Consider the following 19479-nt stretch of genomic DNA (forward strand, 5'->3'; position numbering starts at 1 on the left):
GAGTTATAGCAGCGAACAGCAATGACACCAGAGGGGATATTTAGTATCAGGATATAATACATCCTGTTTTACTTTAGAGAACTTGACAGTTTGTCCCAGAGGAGCTTTTCAAGAATATCCGTCACATTTGCAATGGGACCATACACCTAGTAAATAAGAGGCATGTAGTTTCTTCAGGCAACAACCTTACCACAATATTAACCAATTATCCCCTGCATCTATAGGAGCCTAGTTAGTGAAAGATGGCAAAAATAATACACAATTCTAAGCTTATGGGCATGCAAAGGTCATTAATCTTTAGTAGCTATCAGCTTCTCTTTATGATATGATACCCAGCTTCTGCAGGAGTTTCTTGCTTCTCTGGCTAATTTACAAAACCCCCAATGTTAAATTATTTAGAAACAAATCTGAACATAATGGTATCTATCCACAACAACATCACTTACATTGGGCTATAAAAAAGTATCAAGTTACTCCCAATTAGCACTAGTATAAGAGGGATTGAGATCTTTAAAGTTTGCTATGGTAAATTCAAGAGACAGCTTTGTTTTATCATGAAAAACAAAATGTGGTGTGTAAAAAATACCAGCCTCCACTGCAATCTCATAGTGAAATTACACTTCTTTGAGAGGCCTCTTCTGATCTCAGAGTAGGCACCCAAAAACTAAGGTCTCAAATTACTGGATATTTATGAAAAGGTGAACCTCTTTGTATCAGTGTGAAAAATGGCTCTGCAACAAATATATTATTTAAAAATACTCCAGTGAATTATGCCATTTTTATTACAGGGCAAAGCAAGCCAATCCTTCTTGGTGACAAATTTTGCTTCTACAAAGAGCTTGGTTCCACTGATGGCAGCTGCCACTTGGGTGCTTAGCATCTCTGCAAAAATCAGGCCATAACTACTTCAAACTCTGGTGAGTTCAACATTTAGATCTCAGGGAATGAACCTTCCTCTTGTCTTTAAGAAGTGATCGTTCAACATAAAAATAATTTTAAATAAATGCAGGCCTGATACCTGCATTTATTTAAAATTATTCTTAAAATCATTTAATAATGCTCCAATAATAGCACCGAGGTTATAGCATCTCATATTCACGTGACTCAAGCGCAGGTTGTGGCTACAATTGACAACCCAAACTAAAAAAAAGTCACTGCCAATTTTAGGGAGCTGAGGAACCCTGGGTGCATAGCAAAAAGCCAGACCTAAATAATGTAATTATAGCTCACATAACAGTAACAGTATGATTACAGGGTGGCTGTGCCTAAAGGAAACGATCCTTCGGGCACAAAGCAAGACGATCCCCGAGCGAGGCAAAAAAGGGAAAGGGGCTAGAAAGCTTCCATGGCTGACCAGAGAAATCCAGGGCAGCCTAAGGGCCAAAAGGGGAGCACATAAAAAGTGGAAACAGGGTGAGATCACTAAAGATGAATATACCTCCTCTGCTCGTGCTTGTAGGGAGGCAGTTAGGCAGGCCAAAGCTACCATGGAGCTGAGGATGGCAACCCAAGTAAAAGACAACAAGAAATTGTTTTTTAGATATATTGGGAGTAAAAGGAAGGCCCAGGGAGGAATAGGACCACTGCTAAATGGGCAGAAACAATTGTTGACAGACAGGGGGGACAAGGCTGAACTCCTCAACGAGTTCTTTGCCTCAGTGTTCCTAAGTGAGGGGCACGACAAGTCTCTCACTGGGGTTGTAGAGAGGCAGCAGCAAGGCGCCGGACTTCCATACGTAGATCCTGAGGTGGTGCAGAGAAATTTGGAAGAACTGGATGCCTTTTAATCGGCAGGCCCGGATGGGCTCCATCCGAGGGTGCTGAAGGCACTGACTGACATCACTGCAGAGCCACTGGCGGGAATATTCGAACGCTCGTGGCGCACGGGCCAAGTCCCGGAGGACTGGAAAAGGGCTAACGTGGTCCCCATTTTCAAAAAGGGGAGGAAGGAGGACCCGGGCAACTATAGGCCAGTCAGTCTCACCTCCATCCTTGGTAAAGTCTTTGAAAAAATTATCAAGGCTCACATTTGTGAGAGCCCGGCAGGGCAGATTATGCTGAGGGGAAAACAGCACGGGTTTGTGGCGGGCAGATCGTGCCTGACCAACCTAGTCTCTTTCTATGACCAGGTTACGAAACGCCTGGACAAAGGAGGAGGGGTGGATGTCGTATCCTTAGACTTCAGGAAGGCCTTCGATACGGTATCCCACCCCATACTGGTGAACAAGTTAAGAGGCTGTGATGTGGATGACTGCACAGTCCGGTGGGTGGCGAATTGGCTAGAGGGTCGCACCCAAAGAGTCGTGGTAGATGGGTCAGTCTCGACCTGGAAGGGTGTGGGCAGTGGGGTCCCGCAGGGCTCGGTCCTTGGACCAATACTCTTTAATGTCTTCATCAGCGACTTGGACGAGGGAGTCAAATGTACTCTGTCCAAGTTTGCAGATGACACAAAGCTATGGGGAGAAGTGGACACGCTGGAGGGCAGAGAACAGCTGCAGGCAGACCTGGATAGGTTGGACAAGTGGGCAGAAAACAACAGGATGCAGTTCAACAAGGAGAAATGCAAAGTGCTGCACCTAGGGAGGAAAAATGTCCAGCACACCTACAGCCTAGGGAATGACCTGCTGGGTGGCACAGAGGTGGAAAGGGATCTTGGAGTCCTAGTGGACTCCAAGATGAACATGAGCCGGCAGTGTGACGAAGCCATCAGAAAAGCCAATGGCACTTTATCGTGCATCAGCAGATGCATGACGAATAGGTCCAAGGAGGTGATACTTCTCCTCTATAGGGCACTGGTCAGACCGCAGTTGGAGTACTGCGTGCAATTCCGGGCGCCACACTTCAAAAAGGATGCGGATAACCTGGAGAGGGTCCAGAGAAGGGCAACTCGTATGGTCAAGGGCCTGCAGACCAAGCCCTACGAGGAGAGACTAGAGAAACTGGACCTTTTCAGCCTCTGCAAGAGAAGGTTGAGAGGCGACCTTGTGGCTGCCTATAAGTTCATCACAGGGGCACAGAAGGGAATTGGTGAGTATTTATTCACCAAGGCGCCCCCGGGGGTTACAAGAAACAATGGCCACAAGCTAGCAGACAGCAGATTTAGATTGGACATTAGGAAGAACTTCTTCACAGTTCAAGTGGCCAAGGTCTGGAACGGGCTCCCAAGGGAGGTGGTGCTCTCCCCTACCCTGGGGGTCTTCAAGAGGAGGTTAGATGAGTATCTAGCTGGGGTCATCTAGACCCTGCACTCTTTCCTGCTTATGCAGGGGGTCGGACTCGATGATCTATTGAGGTCCCTTCCGACCCTAACATCTATGAATCTATGAATAAATAACTGGATAAATTAAGAGTTTATTCCCAGCTCATGATAAGGGCCAGTACCTGTGTGGTCTGAAAAGCAGACCAGGAAAAAAAACCATGATTCTGACAACTAGAATTCACACCCACGCAATTAACATGCCCCTGACTGAATTCAGAAATCTCCTACCAGTTAGCCAGCAGCAGGATTTACCTCTCCAACCCCATCCTTATACCTGCTCAACTGATGCTTTAGCTTTGGGAAGAGAGTAAAGGCTCCACACATTCCTCTACTCATAACCTACCCATCTCTATGTCCATATCTGTACCCCTAGGTCTAGAGGCTTTGTAGGGGAAGTCCTCTGTTTCTATGTTGCATGGTCAGCATATGCTGCATGCTCAGTATTCATATATGGTATGTATGTAGATGACAAATATCTGTATCTAATGTACACACATGGTAATTCAGCTTTCTGAACACACATTTTTGAATACAGGGTCATAACAGGAAATTGAAAGTGCTATTTGAAGAGGAGAAGAGATTACGTCAAGTTTCTGTACTTCACAGTAACCAAGTCTTTGCTGTACAGAAGAGTAAAAATAAGTGTTCTTTGACTGACTACTTTTTAGAAGAAAGGATCTCTCTAACTCATGGGTGCTTATTCCCTGGCCTATGGGCCAGATCTGTTCCCCCACTGATGAATTTCTGGGCCCATGGGGAGCTAATCCAGCATGCAGGGCCCGGAGCTCCATGGGGAGCTCTGAGCCCTGCGTGCTGAATTAGCTCCCCAGTTCCAGCTCACATTGCTGGGTGGACATGGCACTGGGCCCTAGGGCCCAAACCTGACATGCAGGGGGCTGGGAGTTGATGGTACTAGGCCCCAGGGCCAAATCCCAGAGTTGGGGGGCTGGGACTCTCAGTACCAGGGCCTAGAGACCCAATCCAGGAGCACAGAGGCAGTGCTGAGCCCCAGGACCCAGTCCTAGTACATGGGCCTCAATCTGGCCTGTGGACTGTCCCCGCCCCATTCCTTAGGGCCTCAGGGCCAAAAGATTGGGCTTCAGTGCTGTAATGCACTGAGCGGTTCTCCTTTAATTTATGGTTGCACTTAGAGTTCCTTACCTGTTGTTAAACACAATCTTTTTCTTTGATTTCCATGTAAGCTATTACTCTCTGTAAGAAAGGGTATTTGGCCCTCAGAAGAGTGTTTACATTTTGTAAATGAAAGGAGATTTGGCCTCAACATGAAAGAATTCTTTTGCTCAAAGGCTGTTTCTGGTATTATAAAGTGGTAGGAACTCAATAGCTAATTTTGTTTCAAGTGGTACTTAAAACAGATTAATCATTCCAGTTTGACTGGACTTCTGAAATTCAAAATTTTACCAAAAATATTTTACAAGGGAAATTTTTGCTACAGCTTCTCTATAATCTCAGACAACATTTATGTTCTTGAACTGAAAGGAAGGCAAGGAGTAAGCCAAGGAGACAAATGGTCCAAAAAACTATCTAGACCTTTAAAAAAGGTTGGAAATCTGAGTGATAGCAACATTTTCTGCCTGCAGGGTGAAACAACCCACCAGAAGTCAGAGGTGGGGGGGTGGTAGAACCTGGCCACAGTCACCACTTAGCTGCTGCCACTCTTCCTTTGCCACCACAGGGACAAAGTCTCCCATTGCTTCCAAAATGCCAAAACCCACGCCTGCAAACTAGATCCAATGGCTCTGCAAGCCGGATCAGACCCGCAGGCTGCAAGTTGTCTATCCTTGCTATGGAAGCCAATAGAGAGGAGTATAAGCTACAGCAGCCATAATAAAGAAGGTAAATTAGAAATCCATTCTGGCCTTTATAAAAGCAACTAGCTAAAGGGGTAAACACAAGCAATGAGTTAAGTACATCAGAAGTAAGAATCTTGTCCAAAAATAATGATTTGCTAGATCTCAGAGGATGACAGGAAGCAATTAAGGAAAGTTAGGTATTTCTTTACATTAGTTTTTATGGTAGCAAACATATTTCTAGAAAATAACATGCTTGAACAAAATGGTCATTTGAAAGAGAGGAATCCATTAGGTCAGATAACATACTTCAGACCTCTTGGTCTTGGTAACCGGTGACCCACTAACAAAAATTGGCAAGTTTACATTAAAATAGCCACTGATTCAGCCAGGTAGCAAACTTGGTACAAATTGTAGAAAATGCTTTGAAGTGACCCAAGCAATCATAGGCCAATAAGCCTAATATCTATACTTGGCAAATTTGTTGTAGTGATAACAAGAAACAATTTGTAGCAAGAAAACATCTAAGATAATGTTAGGGGAGGATCTAATTCAATTAGTTTCTGCAAAGGAAATCAGTAATCTTAGTCTTGAAACATAAAATAGTGGATAGAGAGATCTGGATGACAAAATTCAGTCAAACTTCCAAAAGCCCTTTAAATAATGTCCCACACAAGTGGATTCCCACACAAGCATTCTATTCCTTAAATTGTGAAGCTCTCTGAACCATCCTCCAATGCCTTGGCTGCCTGCTGAAGCTTGTCACCATGCTGGGGCTCCTGCATGATGACATGACCTGTACTGAATGGAAGATCTGAAACTGATGCCTTCCGCATCTAGACCGAGGTCAAACAAGGTTGCATGATCACCTCCACCCTGTTCACCATCAACTTGACCATCATCATCCACCTCATCCAAGATGATCTACCATCTGGCATCAGTATCCACTATCGACTGGATGGGAAGCTTTTCAATCTTGGGTGCTTCCGGACAAAAACGAAACTCATCACCAAGGACATCCACGACCTTCAGTTTGTGGATGATTGCTGTGTAATGGCTCACTCTGCAGAGGATGTACAAGTGACCTTAGATCTTTTCAACACTTCGTATTGAAGTCCTTGAATGTCAACAAGACCAAGGTTCTCCACCAACCCGCAGCTGGTAAAGTGAACAAAACTCTAGTTTGCATCCATACGTGCTTCTCAAGCAAATCTCAGGAGGTCAACCTCCCGCTGTACTCGGCCTTGGTGAGGCCACAGCTGGAGTATTGCATCCAATTCTGGGCTCCACAATTTTAAAAGGATATGAAAAAGCTTGAAAGAATCCAGAGGAGAGCCACATTCATGACCAGAGGACAAGAAACCAGGCCTTAAGATGAAAGGCTGAGACCTGTGGGAGCTATTCAGTCTGGAAAAGCACAGGCTCAGGGGTGACCTGGTGGCTGCCTATAAGTATATAAAGAGGTGTACATCAGGATCTGGGGGAACACCTGTTCAGAGTGTCCCAAGGGATGACAAGGTCAAATGGTCACAAACTCCTCCAAGACCATTTTAGGCTGGACATAAGGAAAAACTTCTTTACTATTTGAGCCCCCAAGGCCTAGAATAGACTCCCTCTAGAGGTGGTTCAAGCACTTACTCTGGACTCTTTATAAACATTTGGACACCTATTTTGCTGGGATCCTTTGGCCCTATCTGACTTGATGAAGTCCAGCCCCCTGCCCCAAAGGCAGGACTTAATGATCTTCCGAGGTCCTTCCAGCCCTAATGTCTATGAAACAAACCCTCCGTAGGCCATTTGAACATCCCTCGTGCTATCTACATAGATGGGGAGGCTCTGGAGTACATGGAGCACTTTCCATATCTCAGTAGCAACCTCTCTCAATGGGCTACCATTGACGAAAATGTCCAGCACCAGGTCAACTGAACCAATGCCACCAACTTCAAGCTGCAACAACGTGTCTTCAAAAATAGAGATCTTCGGAAGTCAATGAAGGTCCTGGTTTACAAGGCTGTTGTGCTGACCACCCTCCTCTACTGCAGTGAAACCTGGACTGTCTACCTACGCCACATTAAGACCCTTGAGAACTTTCACCAGCAGTGCTTGCGCCGAATCCTGGGGATCAAATGGTAGGATCACTGGACCAATGTAAGCACCCTCCATGAAGCTGTGTCCACCAGCATTCATAGATTCATAGATGTTAGGGTTGGAAGGGACCCCAATAGATCATCGAGTCCGACCCCCTGCATAGGCAGGAAAGAGTGCTGGGTCTAGATGACCCCAGCTAGATGCATATCCAACCTCCTCTTGAAGACCCCCAGGGTAGGGGAGAGCACCACCTCCCTTGGGAGTCTGTACCAGACCTTGGCCACTCTAACTGTGAAGAAGTTCTTCCTAATGTCTAGTCTAAATCTGCTCTCTGCTAGCTTGTGGCCATTATTTCTTGTAACCCCCGGGGGCACCTTGGTGAATAAAACCTCACCAATTCCCTTCTGTGCCCCCGTGATGAACTTATAGGCAGCCACAAGGTCGCCTCTCAACCTTCTCTTGCGGAGGCTAAAAAGTCCAGGTTCTCTAGTCTCTCCTCGTAGGGCTTGGTCTGCAAGCCCTTAACCATACGAGTGGCCCTTCTCTGGACCCTCTCCAGGTTATCCGCATCCTTCTTGAAGTGCGGTGCCCAGAATTGCATGCAGTACTCCAACTGCGGTCTGACCAGCGCCCGATAGAGGGAAAGTATCACCTCTTTGGATCTATTCGCCATGCATCTGCTGATGCATGATAAAGTGCCATTAGCTTTTCTGATGGCTTCGTCACACTGCTGACTCATGTTTATCTTGGAGTCCACTAGGACTCCAAGATCCCTTTCCGCTTCCATGCCACCCAGCAGGTCATTTCCTAGGCAGTAGGTGTGCTGGACATTTTTCCTCCCTAGGTGCAGCACCTTGCATTTCTCCTTGTTGAACTGCATTCTGTTGTTTTCTGCCCACTTGTCCAACCTGTCCAGGTCTGCTTGCAGCTGTTCCCTGCCCTCCAGTATGTCCACTTCTCCCCATAGCTTTGTGTCATCTGCAAACTTGGACAGAGTACACTTCACTCCCTCGTCCAAGTCGCTGATGAAGACATTAAAGAGTATCGGTCCAAGGACTGAGCCCTGCGGGACCCCACTGCCCACACCCTTCCAGGTCAAAACCGACCCATCCACCACGACTCTCTGGGTGCAACCTTCTAGCCAATTCGCCACCCACTGGACTGTGTAGTCATCCAAGTCACAGCCTCTTAACTTGTTCACCAGTATGGGGTGGGATACCGTATCGAAGGCCTTCCTGAAGTCTAAGTATACGACATCCACCCCTCCTCCTGTGTCCAGGCGTTTCGTAACCTGGTCATAAAAAGAGACTGGATTAGAAGCCTTGCTCTTGAGAAATCAACTTCAATGGACAGGCCATTGCATCCAGATGTCCGAGAACTGCCTCCCTTATCAGATTCTCTTTTCCCCAACTCTCCGTTGGCCAACACTCAACGGGTGGCCAAAGGAAACAGTACAAACATGCACTCAAGGTTGCCCTCAAGCTTGGTAGCATCAACAGCAATGGCTGGGAGGAGCTGCTGGCCATTTGGTGTGGTGCCACCTGGTCCACCAAGGCACGCACAACTTTGAGGCCCAAAGACTCGATACTGGGGCAGAATGGTGGCGGAAGGAGAAGGAGACCAGCCTGGGGCTGCGAGTCCCACTCCCCCATACCACAACATGCTCCCATTGCTGAAGAATGTCTGTATCCAGAAATTAGGCTCCCTAGTCACCTGAGGACCCAACAAGCCTGACGGACGTCATCTTCGACTCTGAGGGACTGCCGCTGCTGCCGACACAAATGGATACCAAAAATGCTGAATTTTCAGACGGTACCAAATTAAATACTATCATAGATTAAAAATTGGACACAAGAAAGAAAGTAGAAACTAGAATGAGAAGGTTAATTTTTATCAAGACCATATTCTGACCAGTGAAGTTATACTTTAACTTATAAATGACCTAAAACACTGGTGCACAGCCCTATGGGCCAGATGAGTGACACAGGGCTGAATCGAGCCCTGCGCTGGACTCACCCACCAAACCAATCTAGCCCTCAGGACCATGGACCACATGGCTCCCCACATACCTGTGGGGAGCCCCACAGGCCAGATGGCTTGGTGCTGGATCTGGCCTCCTGGCCAGGAGTTGAACACCTCTGATTTAGAAGGGCAAATGTATAACAGCAAAGCAAAATCTGCAGCCAATATTGAGCTTATTTAGCTTAATTAGGAGCAGAGAGGACTGGAGAACATCCAAGAGACATTAACAAGCTAATTGAATGAGCAGGAGTGCAGAGAATTCTAGATGAAATGTTGAATATTGGTCACTTCACCTCAAAAAGGGATTTTCAAAAATACAGAACAGATTAAAGGAACAAAACAAATCACAGGCCTTCTGGTCTGAAGTGGGAATTGAACCACACACACAATAAAATAGGAAGGGAAGTTAAACTAAAATTTACATTTAAGTGAAACATTTTCAGTTGTAATTAGATTGAAAAAAACCCTTACAACCCAAGGAACAGCTGAAGCTAGTAAGTTATTTAAAAAAAAAAAAGCACAGAATATTTATATACATATCAAGAATATATGAACTCTCTCATTAAACCTTATGCTTCCAGGCTACAGCCACTGCCTAATTATTTCAGTTCTGAATGAGATATTATGTTATGAGCAGATTAACCAACATCTGCCTCTTGCAGGGTTCCTACATCTTCCTCCAAAAGTGCCTGCTATATACTGACTATTTTTAGAGACAAAAAATATTTGATTGATCTAGTGTGGTAGTTCCTGTACCCTAGAGAAAAACTTTTAAAAGGTTCCCATTTTTAATATCCCCTCTCTCTTCTTTCCCCCCAGATGTTTAGAACTGGGTCAAACTGATCTAATTTCTTCTTGGACGGAATACCTAGATAAGTGGCTAAGAAAAAAAAAAAGCAATAGAGTTGTATCTTGACTTTATTCAAGTTATTGACACTGTCCCACCTATTTCCTGAGGCCATTAAGGTCTAGAAAAGTGTTGTTCAAACTTCTGGCCCTGTGGGCTGGATAGTTCTTATGGGATCAGTTCCTGGGCCAGATCCCACATGCAGGCTTGATCTGCTGTGTAGTCTGGCTGAGCACTGGCCTCATTTGCTTGTCCCACTACAATCCAGTGTGCAGGGCCACATCATCCGACCTACAAGCATCCCCCTGAGGTCACAAAATTTGTCAGCAGGGGAGTGGCAATTAACACAGTCACTGTGCCCCTGCTTCCAAATTTCTTGACCTGTGGAGAGATTCATAGGCCAAAGGACAGCCTCATGGGACACACCTAGCTCACAGTCCAGAATTTAAGCACCAATTGTCTAGATGATTCATTATTTAGGGCAATTAGCTGGGAAGGGAAAATCCTAGATTGTGGCTGAGTGGTTAAGGTGATGGATTAGATATCCATTGGGGCCTTTTTGTACCAGCTGGGACATTCACTGACAAAGGTTTGGCAGTATGGGCCACCTTTGTCCTGCAGTTTTCATGCTGGGCATACATAATGGTCTCAAGTGGGGTGCCCACCAGGCTCAACAATTATGGTCAGGCAGTTAGTTCAACTCAGCCAGTAGTGTCAGCTGAGGGCCCAATCCTGCTGGCGCTGAACTGCACAGCCCCTGCGTCTTGAGATGGTATGCAAAAAAACAAAACAAAACAACACACAGTAAATTCTACCACAGCCCAGAAATGCATTCATTCTCCTCAGCCTAGAAGTTTATATTTCTAAAATAAAAACTTTTTATAATGGTCATACTTTCCTCATTTGGCACTCAATTTTTCAGACTAAAGGTTTCTACCAGAGGAAGAACAAAGGAAACAAAAAGGTGACCAAAGGTTTCTCTCCGAGATGCACAATGTTTTAAATGGAAGAGATGTGATTTTTTAAATTAACTTGCGCTGTACCAGTATTCCCAAACTAATGCTATCCTCTAGTCCAAGTGGTTCTCAACCTTTTTGGAATCAAGACGACTCAAGGCATTCCTTAAAAATGCCAACTTTTAGGTTTCACTCATTTTTTTACTCCAAAATAAATCAATCAATAAATAAATAATACAGCAATTCTTCTGTTACAATGAACTCAGAAAGACCCACAAAAGGACAGAATGTTTTTAACACAATTAATTTTTATCCGAAATCTGGGTTTATTCTGTGAATCATGCTTGCACACCTATCGCTAATAACAACGCATGTCACCCTGTTTGAGAATTGCTGCTGTCTTCAGGCCAAGGCCATAAGTCACTACTCCCTACCTATGTATATGTAGGGACCTACTTGGCTGTTTTTGTCATGCGTTCCCCCACCAATGGTTGGTGGAAGGTCCCCGTTGGCCCCACCATTTATCAGCCAGGAGACAAAAACTGCACCTTTAAATATGCCGTTGTTTTTGCCTTCTGGACTATCAGCAGCAATCAGTAAGACCAATGGGGCCCCTCTGCCAATCAGCAGTAGGGGGGAGAGGGGGAGGCAGAGGGGCACACAGCAAAAACTGCAAAAGTAAAGGAGCCGCTGCACAATGCATTTCTGCCATGACTTAGATAGATCCCTGTGTACATGGAAGGATTAAAAAGGAAATTCCCATCTATGAAAATTGTGACTAAGTTACTCAATGCAAACACAACAAAGGATGGAAATAAGTCAAGGCAATGTTACATTCAATAAAATACCATGTTTACCAAAATCCAAGATGACTTCTAATAATTACATTCGATATATGGAAAATTAGAAATTTGTTTTAAGTTTCCATGTATAGAATCTAACTAGTGGAAGGTCATCTTAAATTTGTCCCCCTCACTACTGTGGCAGGGGAAAAAGCAATGGGGATGAGGGGGAAGACCCCTGCCCCTTGCCCTCCCCGACCCCGTGATTGCCCAGTCTGCTGCATGTCCCCTGCCATGTGCCCCACCCCGTGTCCCTACCCATGCCTGCCCCCCACTCCCTGCTAAGCACCCACAGGCGGCCTGCTCCTCCACCCACACTCCCAGCCAGCAGCTCTGCTCTGGATCAGGGCACTTAGCAGCAGCAGCAGCAGCAGCAGCTCAGCCCAGCCACAGAGAAGCAACAGTGGCACCCAGCTGAGCTGGGTTAGGTTGGAAGGATCTGAGCTGAAGCAGAAGGTAACAGGGGAGGGGGCAATTGGGTCGGGATAAGGGAGAAGACACAAACACTGGGGATATGGGGGGCAGGCTGCAGGTTTCCCCCTCCCACCCAGGTCTCCCCTCACACACCCCTTGCCATGTGCCCCCTCCCCCATCAAATTAGCCATTCTGGTTCAGAGCATGTGGCAGCCTAACTCCAGCTTCAGCACTGAGCCCAGTGCCAAAACCAGAGCTGAGCTGCCACCTGCCCCAGGTTGGTATTCAAATCTAAGACCAGGCTTCCCCCTCCTGCCCCCCATGCTGATTGGAGAAAAATGTTATCATGGTATCATATTACTTGGGGTCAGAAGGGACCTAAATAGATCATCAAGTCTGACCCCCTGCCCCAGGCAGGAATGGGTGCCAGGATCATATCACCCCAGCCAAATATCTGTCCAACCCTTATTTTGGATTCAAATAAATGCAGTACCCATCTTCAAGCAACGGCCCATTACAGTCATGATACTTTTCCACTTTGACATACTAATGCCTACACACACAATTACAATGCACAATGCTATTACCTTCAGTTTACCCAATAAACTGAAAATTCAGAGTTAAAAAACACCCCTTGATTCCATCCTGTTTATACCTTATTTCTCCGTATGACATCGTACATATATACATACAGTTTACCTTGTAATAGGTTTTCTGTTGGGAATCTATACTATACAATTACTACAATTATAAAACTCAGGAACAATGTAGATATATATAAATCTATATTGTTGAATGCTGTGATAAAACTGAACTAACACTTGCAGACTATCATTGTGTTAGGCACACTATTTCCCCATGATTCCTTGCTTTTCAGTGTTAGTATTCTGAGGGAAAAAACATTGCGTTACAATAAATAGGCTTATATTTTCGTGCAAAATCAGTGCAAGCAAGAGGACAATAAGCTCCATTATTTTATGTTTTATTTAATTTCTTTGGATTAACCCAGATTATGAATGGAAAATAATCCCTCCTCCCCCCAAAATAATGGAGTTCTTTTCCACAACAGAATAATTTAATAGTAAGATCTGTTAGAGTCCTAAAAGACTGGCAGACTTCCCGGACACTTGCATGAAGAGAAGAAAATATAGTTACCATTTATTTTTAGAGTATTTTAGCATGCCTTTTTGAAGGAAGGAGTTTTACAACGGAAATAAATACTTGTCAAACTCCAATTTGCATCTTTTCTAATAAACAGTAACTCCTTCCAATTTATAAGTTTATGACTTTATTACCTTCATACTTATTCAAAATTATGCTGATATTACATAAACTGTTTGTTACATTCAATTTACATTATAAAAATCAAAGTAAACAGTTATCCGAAACGAGCTTTCCACATTCTTGTCTTCCAAAAAGCTTTCTACAAACACTATGCTTAAAGAGGAAAAATTACCACAGCATTCATGAAACAACTTGTAAATAAACTATAAAATCAATTGACTTCTTCCTATTAATGTAATTTGGCTATTTATTGGACTAGACTAGTCTGACAGCAAGCATTTCCCGCTCCAGTAGAGGCCTCCAATTGTGCTGCTTGCTTCTGCCTGTGCAGGCATATGGCTGTATTTCCAGAATCAAAGGTGAATATCTGTTCACTTGTTTATCAACTCAGTATAGGCAATTTAGACTAACCTGCAAAGATTGAATGCAGGCTTTTTGACTATCTGTACTAACTCTTGGGCTAAAAGTGGAGCCCAGGCTCAGACCTCTGTATTCCTGCTCAGCCTTAAAGCACTTCCAAGTCAAAGGTTTTCCCATCTGGCTGGAATTAAATTACAATCCAGGTAAGGACTCGGGTTAAATGTGATTTGACAACACGCCCTTACACAAAATAAGAAAGATTCTACAAAGCACATAGTTGATTTATATGGAGATGGTACAAGAACTTTTTATTATTATTATTATTATTATTATTATTATTTTGATTAATAGTACCAACTACCTTAATAAGTCTGCACTTTAATGGAGCCAATATGTTGCATAACACATGCATAATTTTCATGATCATAATAATTCAAGCAAGAACTGTACGACCTTCTGGGGGGCTGGGGGAGGAGGGAATTTGAATATGCACCAGCTATCCTGTACTGTATTGTAAGAAATTATCAGCTAAGCATAGTGCAGAAGCTTTACTTCCAAGAAATTCTTAATGCTAGTCTCTTATGTCATTAAGAAATTACATTTTCTCTGAGGTCTTCTCTAGACAAAACATTATCTCTAGAATGAGACATCAGAATACTTTAGTTTGGGGACTGACTGAATTACACTTATGCATCAGCCTCACAATAAGTTATATTCATAAATCTTAATACAATTTCATTAAAATAAGATGCAGTGATTATGCATCATTAAAGCAGATGCTACCATCTGGACTACACTGGAAGAAAATTGTAATTCAGTGTTTTAAAGACACCTTCTTATGTTTGGCAAAAAAATTTTCTTTCATATGTGGGACTTATATTTGGTAGAAAATCTGTACACAAAGCTACATTCTTGTACAAAAGCAGCAACAACTAATTGGAGAGTGATTAAGAAGAACCCCCACCACCACACACACCCCTATCCCTGAGTTTGGAAAATGTCCAGTTTTGCCAGTCTCCTATATTTTCAGGATAGAATGACTCAGAACTGCGACTCTGTGCGCATTTGAAATCCAGATGCAAGTATGGAAGTTTGAGACTAGCAACCATATAAATCTGCACACAATTGGGTGACTTGAGATACTGTTGATATTAGAATCACTTTCTATGAACATTTACATCTGTTATATTACTGGTTTCAAATAAAAACAAACATCACATGTTTATACAAAGTTCTGGAGAAGCAATTACTGTTACCTATATCAGAGCCATGTTCTGGGCCTGTCACTCTCCCAATACTATGTATTGAAGATGTTAAGTAGTATATGGTATTAAAAAAAAAGACTAATTCCAGAAAGCTGCTCCACAACTCAGTATTGTAAACCATTGTCAAGGTTCTTGGGGAGAAATTAAGCCTGCCAAATCTTCCTCCCTCTCTCTCTGAACACAAACTCCACGTAAACATAGATGTCTTCAGGTAGTTTGAGAAAGGTCTTTGGTCACCAATTAGTGCATTATTACTGCCAGCACACCAGTTTCTCAGTAATCAGTTCCACCATTTCATACTCGAAACGTGCTGTTTGATCACGCCACATGGCTATCAGCCTTGTCAATTTTTCTTCTTCAATACATAGCCAGACTCTCCCAGTCTCCAGTGAACTCTACACCCTCACTGTCCAAGTGAACTTCATTGATACTACTGTCATGAACATTTAAGAAAATGGTTGTCACTTTGATCATCAAGATTTCAACTTCCCCTATTTAAAGAATATGAAATTAAGAATGATATCCAGCTGTGTGCCTAGCAGATCTTTACCCTCACATGTAAAGGGAGATAATTTGGAACAACTATTTCTCCTAAGGAAGCCATGGAGTTCCCCATTCATTTGTTAATCATCTGACAGATAGCTAATTATCTCCTTTATCTTCCAAGATTTTTAACATGACAAAAAACTTTCAAGCTTAACTTTGAAAAACATCATTCCTATTTGTTTCTTATATAAGGCAGGCATTGCAGATTATATCCTTTAAAATCAAATTATACACAGTATGCATGAATGTTTATGTACTCATGTTCTCATGCATCAGTACTTACATATAAGTTATAAGCAATTCCACTCTGCTCTGCACCACCTTTATTTTTTTTTCTGTAAAAAAATAAAATAAAATCAAGATAAATGGAACAAACACCTCCATAAAACTCATGATAGCTTGTAGAACTGCACTACTAGAAAAAAACCATGTACACAAATATTAGAAGGATCAAGGACTAAAATTAAATTTGAAAAAAGGAAAGGAACAGCGAAAGGACAGGAATGTTGTCAAATATGAAAAGTTCAAATTTTAACAGGAACACTTTCTAACTATTACAGTTCATTAAGGACAGTATTATTGAACCTAAGTAAATTTCAGATTTCTCAACATGATTCTCAATAAAATGTATAGCCACTATTTTTACAGGATATAGAAATAATGTTTTATTTCCTTTTCCTGAACAGCCAACAGTTTTAATTTTTAGGTTACAGTTATACTTGCATCAATGAGGATACAGGTGTAAAATAGCTAGCTAGGAATGATCAAGTCATGGTTAAATTAAAACCAGTCATATTCACTATAACCTAAAATAAAAGTATCAGCATTTGCCCAACTGTACAGAAAGAGGGAAATGATTGTGTAGGGGCTGACAAATGGTAGGGCAGAAGGGGCTACAACCCAAAACTGTTCCCAGACTCAGGTAATACAGCAATGATGATCAAGATATAAATCGAGAGTCAGCAACCTTTTTGGGCAGAGAGCCAAAATCAGTCACAATTCTCAGCTTGTAAAATGTTGGTATGCCAGGGGAAGATAGCAAGGGAGGCAGGAGGGGCCTGATGCTTGTTGTGACAGAGCAGCCCCAGCCCCTTTCCTGCCATCCACCCTGAGGATTTTGGCAGCAAAATGCCTTTGTGTATCATGCTCTAGTCCCCATGCCATACTCTGGCCCCTCAAGGTTGCTCATCCCTGATATAAATTATCTAGGGTGACAGAAGAGAGAAAGGATTATATGAAAAAGCAAATAGTGCCACGCTACAAAAATGATCTTCATTTAATAGCTCATAACCTAGTAAGAGAGACGCAGATTAAAAAAATCAATTCTTCAATATCACAACATTCGGACTTATGCCTTGTGCATCCTGCAGAATTCCCAAACATGTTTTATAAGCACCATTAGAATAACCTTACACCTCGGAAACTGTGTTCAGCTACCACAGCTCTGCTGTCAGACAATTTTTGTTCTTTCAGGCATGCATGTATGTCTGAATAAAGATTTACTGTAGTTACCCCTCCATGTGCAGTGATAATTTACACTAAACACATCCATGCCACCTTACTTCAGCTTCAAGAAGCAAGATGGGCTCTGCTTGATTATATCCTTGAAAAAAATCTCCCAGGCCCCTTTTACACATTACACTTAAGGCGTGATTAACCAGGTAATAACCCCTAAAGTTGTGACCCAGCTACATGCTCAACCAATAAGCTACAAAGATATTCCACAAAAAAGTGTGTAATAACTTTGCAGCTTGTTCTAATCACACCATTAATTGTGTATGTGGCCAAGTGCTCCTCTGTGGCTGGAAGCCCCATCAACTGAGGGGCTCCCAGTCACAGAGGTGCACAACCTGCTGCCAGGCCCACTGCCGACAAGGCTCACAGCTGTGGCAGGGTTCTTAGCTGTGGGAGCTGCCACCTCTGTGAGCCTCTTGAGGTGTGAGGCTTGCAGCAGGTCACTGTTCCCCCACACTGTCCCTGCTGCAAGCCCTGCACATCTGGAAGCTTACTTGGAGTGGCAGCAGCATCTCCACATGCTGCCCTTGCTGAGAGCCCTGCAGCTCATGTTGCTGTGAGGCTCAAAGCAGCAGCAGCGTGGGGGAATACTGCCTCTGCTGTGAGCCCTGCACCTCACAAGGTTCGCAGTGGGGCAGGTATTCTCCCAGCTGCAAAGCCCACTTGCAGTTTTGTCCCGGCACAAAGAGTCATAGGCATTTTGTGGCTTCCCCACCCCTTGGTGCTGTTGGTGGAGGGGACCCGGCCCTCAGCACTGATTAGGTGAGAGGCCCTGGGTGGGTAAAAGGAATAAAGGGTAAGCCCTGGGTGGGTTGAAGGAATAAAGGGTAAGCCATCATCTTGACTAATGGCTGCCCTTTGTCCCACCCCACCCCACCCCTCAGCACTGACTGGCAGAGAGGTGGGCGGACAGCCATTATCTTATCTGTTGCACTATCAGCCACTGCTTTAATAAAATACTTTTTTTAAAATGAATTTTGCAGACAACCCCAGATTTCTTGATTACCACAAAATCTGTGAAACCATGATTTAGGTCCCAAGCAATATGGTGTGATGGGATCTAATGTAGGATCCTACAATTGTACCTCCTGCCATGTCACGTGTGCATGGCAGGAGGTGCAACTTTGTGGATTGCACATTAGATACCATCGCATTTTTATCTGCACATGTAGAGGAGCCCCCCCCAAATCTCAGCTGCTGTACAACAAAATGACTCTGTTTGGTAAAGAGAAAGTAAGAAACACACGTATAGTTTGCATCAAAATGACACAGAGGACAGCAAAGATATGCCTACAGATCGTCAACAAAATATGTTCCTGAAGACCTGAATGGTGGGACCCTCAGTAGAGGCCTCCAATTGTGCTGTTTGCTCTCATTAGCAGGCTCTCAGGGCTAGAGTTTATTGGCATCCTAGCATGAAAAAATGCCTCTTTTCAACTAAATTTTCCCAAATGGTTTTAAAATTAAAGGTCTGTTTTTTCAACATGGTGGTTACACATGATTTTACTTCCTACACCCTTGAGAGATTTTTCCAAAGGTTCTTATTCAAGGCTGCTGGGTAATGAACACTTGAAAACCTGGCTATGAGCATGTTGCTGAAATCCTATATTTTGCATAAACCTGGATGGGTGAGGTTGGAATAGGGATGGTAGACTTACAAGGAAGGATGATGATGATTTAATGCCAACCACACTTGGTACTGTTTGTCTCCACTTACTACTTTAAAGCGGTTGTCCCAACTGTCATGTACACCAGGAGGGACTGTTTTCTATCTCTATGAACAGTTAAACAATTTAAGAGCTTTTGGAACGGACGCATCTATATAAATAGATGCCATTTCCAGAGGGCTAGACAGACACCTTCAGGGAAAAGCTAGAAGCATGCCTAATATTAGAACTAGCCTAATACTTTCTGATTCACAATAGCGCTTAACCATATGCTTCATTCCCCAGAGAGAGCATGGTTCCAAGTGGCAAATGATCTTGTTCTTCAATAGGAAGCCTGTGTTCACACACTTTTTTTCCTCCATAAAAATCTAATATTGATATAGCTGCATTTTTGTCAGGCATGAACAAACTTTCATTTGAAGCAGTTTCAAAAGAGGCAGGGGGCCTCTTTTCAAGAGAATGCAACAGCTGTTACACTTAAATTGGTACATGTGCACAAGCCTATAGCGATACAAGTGAGCTAACTTGCCCTAACTTTAACCCTGGAGGAGGCAGGCTTAAACTCTGAGCAGTTTCACTGTATCTGTATCATACAGGCTCCTG

At 43.5% G+C, this 19479-nt stretch overlaps 1 protein-coding gene across 7 annotated transcripts in view; it reads right to left on the reverse strand.

The window, feature by feature from the left end:
- PPFIBP2 (PPFIA binding protein 2) overlaps positions 1-19479 on the reverse strand; it is a 208705-nt gene that overhangs the window by 183326 nt on the left and 5900 nt on the right. For 3 of the 7 annotated variants that reach the window (XM_059722700.1, XM_019476847.2, XM_059722696.1), the window contains exon 3: positions 15978-16029. The exons of 3 other annotated variants lie outside the window; for them this stretch is intronic. The gene's annotated coding sequence lies outside the window, so the exon portion shown is untranslated. The remainder of the gene's footprint in view (positions 1-15977; positions 16030-19479) is intronic. One more of the 7 variants, XM_059722701.1, reaches the window with a different exon arrangement.

Source organism: Alligator mississippiensis, chromosome 2 (assembly GCF_030867095.1).
Source record: "Alligator mississippiensis isolate rAllMis1 chromosome 2, rAllMis1, whole genome shotgun sequence".
In the NCBI taxonomy this organism is placed as follows: domain Eukaryota; kingdom Metazoa; phylum Chordata; order Crocodylia; family Alligatoridae; genus Alligator; species Alligator mississippiensis.